General features: G+C 40.4%; 1 non-coding gene across 1 annotated transcript; it reads left to right on the forward strand.

Moving 5' to 3' along the window:
- The first annotated feature begins 1,064 nt into the window (after positions 1 to 1,064).
- TRNAN-GUU (transfer RNA asparagine (anticodon GUU)) lies at positions 1,065 to 1,137 on the forward strand. The gene has a single exon. It is a non-coding gene; the product is annotated as a tRNA-Asn (tRNA).
- The last annotated feature ends 7,781 nt before the right edge of the window (positions 1,138 to 8,918 follow it).

Below are 8,918 nucleotides of genomic sequence, written 5' to 3' on the forward strand. Positions count from 1 at the left end.
AGTTGTCCTTGGTTCCAGTGATGGTCTTTGAGATCTTATACGGTTTGAGTGCCAATTTATACCCCTATCCTACTTCTTCCACTTATAACTCATAAATCTCTTTGCTGGTGATGATCAAGATGATATCTCCGAACTCAGATTTATAGTCTTTAGGAATTTCTCACTTTCTCTACCGAAGTTCATCTCACAATACAGGTCAATAGTGGTCAAGACACGCAAAGGGGTCCTTTGGGCTTGCGTAGAGTCAGTCTTTTTGCGTTCTGTGAGATCAATCAGCATAACTCTGTACAAAGCGCTATCCTAACCGCTACGATGGAGCACCCGCATGATGAGGACTCCTTTTCTGCAATTTTAAATACTTTGGAAGGCTCTGAAATCCCACAGTTCATGCTCTTGTGGATTCTTGCTCTGTTTATTCTCGCAGTGGAGGTAAAAATCAGAGGACTAGACTACTCCAGTGTCCTGCTAATACTTGTCAGGTTGAGATGACTCCACAGCTGCTCTTCCTCTGCCGAGCGGACCATGAAGCGCTCCATGCTGAAAAGGTTTATTCTCTTTCGAGGTTTTTCTCCCCAGAAGTAGACCAGTTCTGCGGTAGGCTCTGCCCGTCTGGGAAGAAATTTGCTGCCTCCCCTCATACCGCTGATTTCGTAAAAATTGTCTTGATACTTGCGCATAAGTCGTTTTAGAAGAGGAAAAGCTATGGCCATGCGAGGTTGTTGATTGCTTCAGGCTCGAGGAAGATCAGATCGTTGGGAAGATGACCAGTGCTCAGCTGTCCCTGCTGCTTGTCCTTCGAAGGAGAGTCTCCTTTTTTTGCCTAGCGAAACATTTCCCTCGCCTAGAGGTATAGAAGGAGGTGGTCTTGGCCTCTGCGTTGGTGGAGGCCTCACTCATCTCTGTTTTTTGTAACATTCCCAATTAATTTTATGAATAAGATTATAAGCTTCCATCACACGACCACTGAATATCATTCCATACCCCATCACGATGCTAAGGGATTTCGGTTGATATGGAGGACAAAGTCCACAGCGGATAGGGAGAGAAGGATGGAAGGTTTGATTGCTCGCGTAGCTCAGTCGGTAGAGCGCTCGGCTGTTAACCGAAAGGTCGGTGGTTCAAACCCACCCGTGAGCGATATTTTTATTATTTTTAATAACGATAATATAAAAGAAAATATGGGAGCATAAAGTTAGGAATCATCTGCGGGTGTGCTCCCCAAGGACCTTTATTGTGCCATCTGGGTGCCGGATTTCAACGTAGTTGTTAGGGAAGTGAAATTCAACCTGGTTGTTTTAGAAACGATAGATCTTTATTATGAAGAATGTACATTAACACCGTTGGGAAGGGTGATTTGGTCGACTGCTTTCTCCTTGAAATAGTAGAGAATCGTTTGATCTGGGAGAGTCTATGTTTAATGCATTTTTACTTGCTTGATGTCTCCATTTTTGAAGTAGATGATGGTGTATCCATTCTCTAGCGTTTCTTTGCGAGTGCCATTATCGTATATGTGCTTTTGCTTCGATCGCTGTAGAGATTGGCAAGGTAGCTATTCTTGGAGTTGCGAGTGGTATTGACGACAGTCCTTCCTGGAGCCTTCACCATTTGCTGGTAGCGTCGGTATTCAATGTTGTTCTAGTACTTGAAGAGGGCGGAAATCATCTGGTCGGTGACCATTTTGATGGAGAGGTCGATTTTGGTGAGATCGGAAAGCTTCATGGTGGGACTCCATTCCGGTTTTTATGACTGTTCCTGCTGCTCTTATTATTGGTCACTGGGCTCTGATTCGCTATCGTTGTTGAACTTGTGGGAAAGCCACTTGTTTTATATCTTCACTTCTTTTTGTACGTTGGTTATCTTGCCCTTTCCAACCGGCTACTCCTATGCATACTCATATTTCACTTTTCCTGCTGGTGGCTATTTAGCTTATTTTGCCTATTTACCCTTCTTTATGTCCTTATAGCTAATCTCCTATTTGGCTGGGGTTATTCTTCTACTTTTTTAGCAACTTTTCCTGATTGTCTCACAGTGATTTTTCATCAAGCTGGGTCTCTTCAGTCTTGTAGACATTCAGTGATCGCTTGCTTCCTACGTTTGATTCACGCTCCATTTACAACCTTTCCAGCTTGCTTCTAATTCCTCATTTTATTTCTTATATTTCTACAGCATGATTCTGTTATTTTTATCCTTCTTCTTGAAATCCTCACGTTCCTTCTCCAGCTACTGCTTAAGGTTCTCCAGTTATTCTTTTTCCTTTTGCAGGCTTTGGTTGCCTGATCCAGATTTAAGCTGGCGTTACATGACTCTTCTCTAGTTCTTTATCTTGTTGAGTTGGTCAGCTTTGTACTTTTCGAATTATTCCTTTTATTTTTAGAGCTATGCTTGGTGGGCTTCCCTTTCCGACTCCACAGTTGGCAAAGCTCAGTATACTTGTTTCTAATGGCTTGAATTTTCTCGCTTTATGTCTCCTTGGGTGCAGGCTTGGCTGGTTTTCCGTACTTTTATATGATTTCCTCTAGTTGTTCATTGGTGAGATAGACATTGTCGATGACTTCAATCCTATCGTCGTTGATGTTCACTTCTGGCTGCTTATTATTGACCGCTTTGAAGAATGGCTCATCTTCGGAAGATGATGAAGATTAGCTGTTGTCATCGAATACATTTTTCCCTTCTTCTTTTTGCTGGCGAATGCAGACTCTGTCTTTGGATTGGCGCTTGGTTAGAGGAGATGTTTGGCTATGGCTTTTTTATTTAAACCTTGCCAGTCTTTGCCAGTGGTGGTTTGGCTTTGAAATTTTGAGACTATTCGTTGTGGAAAGTATCCTCATTCTTGGGATTCCTTTGTTGATTGATTTATCATTAATGTCTTTGTGCTCTTTTTGCCAAGGATTCTGTTTTGGGATACTGATCTATTCTAATTTTTAGGTGTAGATCTCTTGATCTGTCAAGGCCACTTTTATTGAGGTCGTCATCTTTCTTTTTGGGTTGTTTGCTTTTATTCATGGCGCTTGATAGGTGCTGCCTGCTTCCTCTTTTCAAGAAATTGCGTGGCTAGGTTTTCTTCTATTCCTGCTCTTCGTTGTTATTATCCTAAATGTCTTCTCCAAAAGCATCTGGGTATTTTTACTTTATGAGCTATTTGAAATCCTTGTTGGCTCCAGTGATTGGACGATCGTCATCAAGCACTCTGCTTGCAGGTTTTGTTGAATTATTACTCGTCTTTACGCTTTTATTAGGGTATGCTTGCTCGAATTAATTGCTTGCCTTGTTCATTGCCTTGATTGGCCGATCATCAGTCAGCTTCAATTATCTCTCGAAATCCTCTGCCTTCATGCCTCTAATAGGCTCATCATCGAAATTGCGAGCTGGTGGGTCTTTGGGTGCAGGTTGGCTTGCTTGATTGGGCGTTCCATTATGTCGATATTGATGCTTTGGTTTTACTTGATGGCGTTGAGATCTACGGAAGCCCTGTTGCTAGTGTGGTAGGAGTGGTCACGTTTTCGATATATCTTGACTTTATAGGTTGTTATTCAAATGCACTTTGCTGTACAGTTCTGCGACTGCTGGCGTTTGAGCTTTATGCGCTTCCTTTTTCCTGCGGTTGATACTTAAGAAGCGGATTAGCTGGCAGCTTTCTTTCTTCCCTCCTGAACTCTTTTTGACTCGTGCTCTCCAATTCTTCTTCTTAATCGTAGGCGTTGTTATATTGTTCGTGTCTACTGGATTGCTGGCTAACAGTTGAGGGGTTATAGGGATTGACCTGGTATGGGCTCGTATTGCGATTGATATTCCCAGTATTATTTCTCGGTTGGTTGGTCTGTGTGTAGAACTGTTTCATGCTTTCGAAGAAGGAAGGATTGGTGAGACAGGCCTGCATGAAATTTTAGAACATGGGGTCGCTTTGCTGTTGTGAGGCGGGCATGAACTAATCTGAATAGTGGGATTTGTCACTTTCGGAGAGAATTGAATTTGGGTTCATCGATCACGCACTTAATTTAAATTAGTATTATAACATCAGCATTAAACCGACCCTTATGCAAGGCACCAATCTATAAGTCAAACGCATGCATGCAGATGTGATGCATCTTATGATGTTTGCTATGATTATATGGTAGATTTAAGCCAAAGCTTAACAATGTTTGATAGACAATCATAGCAAATCTTTCGATTCTTTCTTCCAGCTCTTGAACTCTTTGTCGTAGGTGAGCGACCGTATCTTTTCAAGATATTTTAGTATGACCAGTTTGGTCTTCATCTCCATCTTGGATGTCATTATGGCCTGAATGAAGAATTTAGATTGGTAATAATTCTTACACAGCGTGTTGATTTTATTGTTTTTGAAAAGGCCCTTAAAATTATCAGCTGATATACCGCCCTGCAGAAAACCTTTACCTGCTATACCTAGTCCTTGTTTAGCTGGTATACCACCGCTCTCTTCTTGAGGAAGTTTGATGTTTCCGTATGCAAGTATTTAGACAAATTTTTTGTTTAGAACCTATCTCCTTTCTCTGCCTTTGCGCGAACATAGAGGGCATCGCTGGAGTACTGAACCTGAGTAGTTTAGGATGGTTAGTTTTGGGTATCCGAGCTTACTGATTGTTGGGAAACTTGCGAGATGGAGGATGATGCAATTTCTATCTCTTCGGATAGAGGTTCAGAGCGCTAGAAAAGGACCTAATAGATCTCCAATCCATCACCTGTGGTGTATTCCGGTTTTTCCCTTTCGGGGTTCCGGCTGTGAAGTAGTTCATAATCTAGGTTGATGTTGGCGAACATGGGTTACGAGAGGATGTTGGCGCTTTAGGGCGGGTCGTTTTGGTAGTAGTTGCTGCTCCAGTTGTATTAGTCCTCATTGTCCAAGGGGATCCATATGTGGTCACTCATTTTATATTCTAAACAATGCAGACCATTCATTAGGCCCCATAAATAAACAAAAAGAATCGGGAAGTTTGCGCCAGGATGAATAAAGCAAAGAGGAGGAGAGAAATAGAAGATGGGACTTTTGAGAAAGAGGATAGATATTAAATCAAATGATTAAACATTATAATGGATCGAGGGTTTTACAAAATGATTTGGAAAGATGGTGGAAATGCATTAGTAGGCATCTTTTTGGATTATTATACATATGAAATAACTGACTGTACCGTAAGAAATACATTATATCGATGAAACGATCGATTGGCAAGAAATAAAGTTGGAATCCCATATAAACAAGCAAAAATTACAAAAAAATGCCATTTATCATAATGATCAAAACGGATAGGTTTTTGATGTTTTTGTGATTATTATAGCAGTTATGGAGCTGAGAAGAGAACCTATCTCCTAAAATTCAAGAAAGATAACGAGGCAGCAGTTGCCAAAAAATAAAGGAATTGCAAATGGCGGCAGAGCAACAAAAGAAATAGGTAAAGTCACTGCTGATCGAATAGCCACCTCAAGTCCCACAGCGAGATATATAGGTCAGCACATCAGCTAGGACCAATAAGGGACCCCCCGTATAAGCCACCAAAACAGCTAGAAAAAGACCCAAATGCTAAGACTACCTAGATAGACAGCCAATCCCTAATCAAACAGACCCCAATCATTATGCAGAAGAATAGCCAAGACCGCCACTGCCATTGATCGTTATACCTAATAAAGAGCAACCGAAATAAACAAAGGAGGAAGACAAAGAACTGGAATACCTTAAATCAGATGAGTACCAGAAATATTTGGACAGACTCACACAGGCTCATTCCAAAGAGGACAAGGCGAAGGTCATCAAAGAAAATAGGAACAATAATGTATACCTAGGGAAGACTGGCATGGACCGCAAACAATATATTCAGGAAATCATAAGGACCAAACAAGTTTTGCCTAGAGTGAACTTACAATCTTTTAGAGCTGGAGCTGAAACTGAATATCAAAAGCAAACTCAGCAACCGTAACGACGTCACCAACATCAAACACAGAATTGGAGAGGTCAAATGGTGGACAGTTTGGTCTTCAACGAAAACCCTCGACCAAAATCAGTCAAAAAGCCATAGTATAATAGACGTTAGATTTTGCAGTAAAGTCCAATTAGATATGCGGAGCATTAATTTTCAGTTCCATCCAATAGATAAAAAGCATCAAATAACGTAACGATTATCCTGTCGCCGGTATGCCAAAACCATCAAACATAAAAATAACAGAATCAACAGCAATAGTAAAGATAGGATAATTATGTGAGTAAAGGTAGGATAAATATCAAAGAGAGCAACGGTGGGAAAGGTAATAAAAATAGCGAAAGTAAAGATAAAAAGCTAGCAAAGATAGAGATAGCATAGACAGCAAAAATAAAGAGAGAAAGATAGAAGAAATAGCAGAATTAATACAAAGAAAAAAAATACATAGATAATAATATAAAGACAAGTATTAAGAGAAATAAATGGTTGTTCTTATCACAATTAGAAACCAAAAACACCAAAAAAGGCTGAAATTCCTAAGCAAAATATTGTCTTCCACCAATAGAAACAAAAACCTTTATAAACAAAGGCAATAAAGTGCGAAACTTATCGTAAATAGTTCTAATATTGCGAAAAAATGAACTACCATGCAACTTAAAGAGATAACAAACGATAGAAAAGCCACAGTCAAAAAAAATATTCCTGCAAGTTTAGGATAGATGATGATGAAGATAAGGAAAATTATGATCGAAAAAGAAAGTCTCCATAGCCTTCATTTTGCTCTAGTCCTTCCTTCCATCAAAAAAAGCCATCCATAAATTGCATCTACGATATTCCTTCAAAATCGATAAGCCTTCAGCAAACAACAAGGAGCATTATTATTAACCACAGAGGAAGGAAAATCCAAACATCTATAGTCTGAACCGCCATTCTCCAAGTCCCAATTTCCACAAAACTCCCTAAAAACCGCCTTCATTCACAAAGCACTCCCAGCCAAGACAAAGATTTTTCACTGAAATTTCCTCCAATTGCTACCCTCTCTAATCTTCCCAAACAAATTCCGCAATGACCCGCTAGGACGCACACAGCAACTCCCGGAGTCCTCACAAGATAACCGTAATCTCCAGATCCAAGCACCGCAAGTGATGGCATCAAACCGATGATATTTATTCTCCATCTGCCAATGCACTATATAACCAATTCCATGCATAATAAAATAAATGTTAGACACATCCAACAACCTCACCCTCTAAGAGATCAACTACGAAGACGATGAACCGGAATCCCTGAGCGGCATCAGCGAGATTAAGTATGAAGATGATTATGGCTTCCTCAATTAGTTTAGCTTCAATGGCGATCATCTAGCCCTATCCAAGGTCAACATCTAACCCAAAAGCAAGAAATTTGATATAGAATTTTATTAGGATCTAGAGGAGTCAGGCGTAGAGGAGAAATTCGCACCAAAGGATCGGATAAGAGATATGAAAAATCATAGAAAGATAGGAAGCTTGACTTTTAGAGAAAATAATCAAATCAGGCAACCCATCAAATTGCCACTGGCCAATTATCCCATCATTATGAAAGTGGAATCACACTAAAATTAAATACTGCATGGACAACTCTCCAAAAAAAATGGGCAATCGAACATCTCATTATTCGATAACTAGGGCAACAAGAGGGGACTTTTAACTATGTTATGTAAGCAAAGCATGGCCGAAAAGTGGTGCGTTAGTAACTGGTGGAAGACGATACTTTGCTTTCCAATGATTTTATGGAAGAAATTGCTTTGACCAAGAAATAGCCGAGGAAAAAGATGATCCCAGTTCGATAAAAAAGATAGATGTCTCGAAAAGGGCAACTATCAATATGTCTACCTTTGAAATCTATTAAAAAATGCACCGTTTGCACAGCTCTGAAGAATCGGATGAGAATAAGTCCGAAAAGAGCGAAATTGATTACCTAGGTTATGAAAATCACAGCAAACTGGAAGAAAGAGTAGCAGAGTATCGGCTGCCAATGCAAAGGAAAAATGTTATGGAGGCGAGCAAACTCATCGACTACTAATCTCTGAAAAAGAATATGGAAGAACTTGGAGTTCCAACCATCGAGAGATATAAGCCATTCTGCTTCACCGCAAGAAACAACAGAACATAAGGAGGAGGAACATCGAAGAAGAGCCAAAGTAGATAGAGAAGAGCCAAAGTAGATAAGAGAAGAATCAAGATAAATGACCGAAGAAGATATAAACCGAACTACTGAAATTAACACACAAACAGCGCAGCCTTCCTTACAGGATTTCAGTTCCAAGCAGAGGAAAGTAGGCCGTAGGTTACTTAATGCGGAGTTGGCACATATACTCCAATCCCATCTCGTCTCAGAGAAGAAATTTTCAAAACATCTCGCCTCTCCAAAGGCTCAGAAGATCCAAAGGCAATTCAAGCTTTAAAATAGGAGATACTATGACGAGCCACCCACTTTGAATGATGAATACCTGCTTTAAGGTCTTCCCATATCCCTAGGACTCACTTCGTGCGATCCAAAAAAGCAATTGAGTCCAGCTTCTAAGCAGAAAGCCTAAAGAATTAGGCAATCCCCAAGCATGCAAGCCACGATCGGCAGTTGAGCATGAGGAATAGAGTCTATGAGATCAGAGTGGGTGATCATAACTCAAAGGTGGTAGTCGCTAATCGAAACGGCAAGATTGGTTGAGCTGCAAGTAATCTTCTTCCATAGATTAAACCATCATAATCTGGGTAGGAACGACCTTTTCCCATAAGTAGACATTACTATAAAAACTAAGCGTCAACTTTCACCGTAAATCCTTCGGCGCCAAGACGGTGCAACTGTCAATCGCTCCCACTACCTACCGCACCGAAAGCTATCAGGAAACAATCTCATCTGGATCGGCAAGGATTATCTGTTTAAGGGAGTTATGGCAACAGCGAATTGAGTGTATCCCTCAAACAGTCAAATGAATAGCTTGAGTAGACT

The sequence above is a fragment of the Nymphaea colorata genome, unplaced genomic scaffold (assembly GCF_008831285.2).
Source record: "Nymphaea colorata isolate Beijing-Zhang1983 unplaced genomic scaffold, ASM883128v2 scaffold0376, whole genome shotgun sequence".
Taxonomy (NCBI): domain Eukaryota; kingdom Viridiplantae; phylum Streptophyta; class Magnoliopsida; order Nymphaeales; family Nymphaeaceae; genus Nymphaea; species Nymphaea colorata.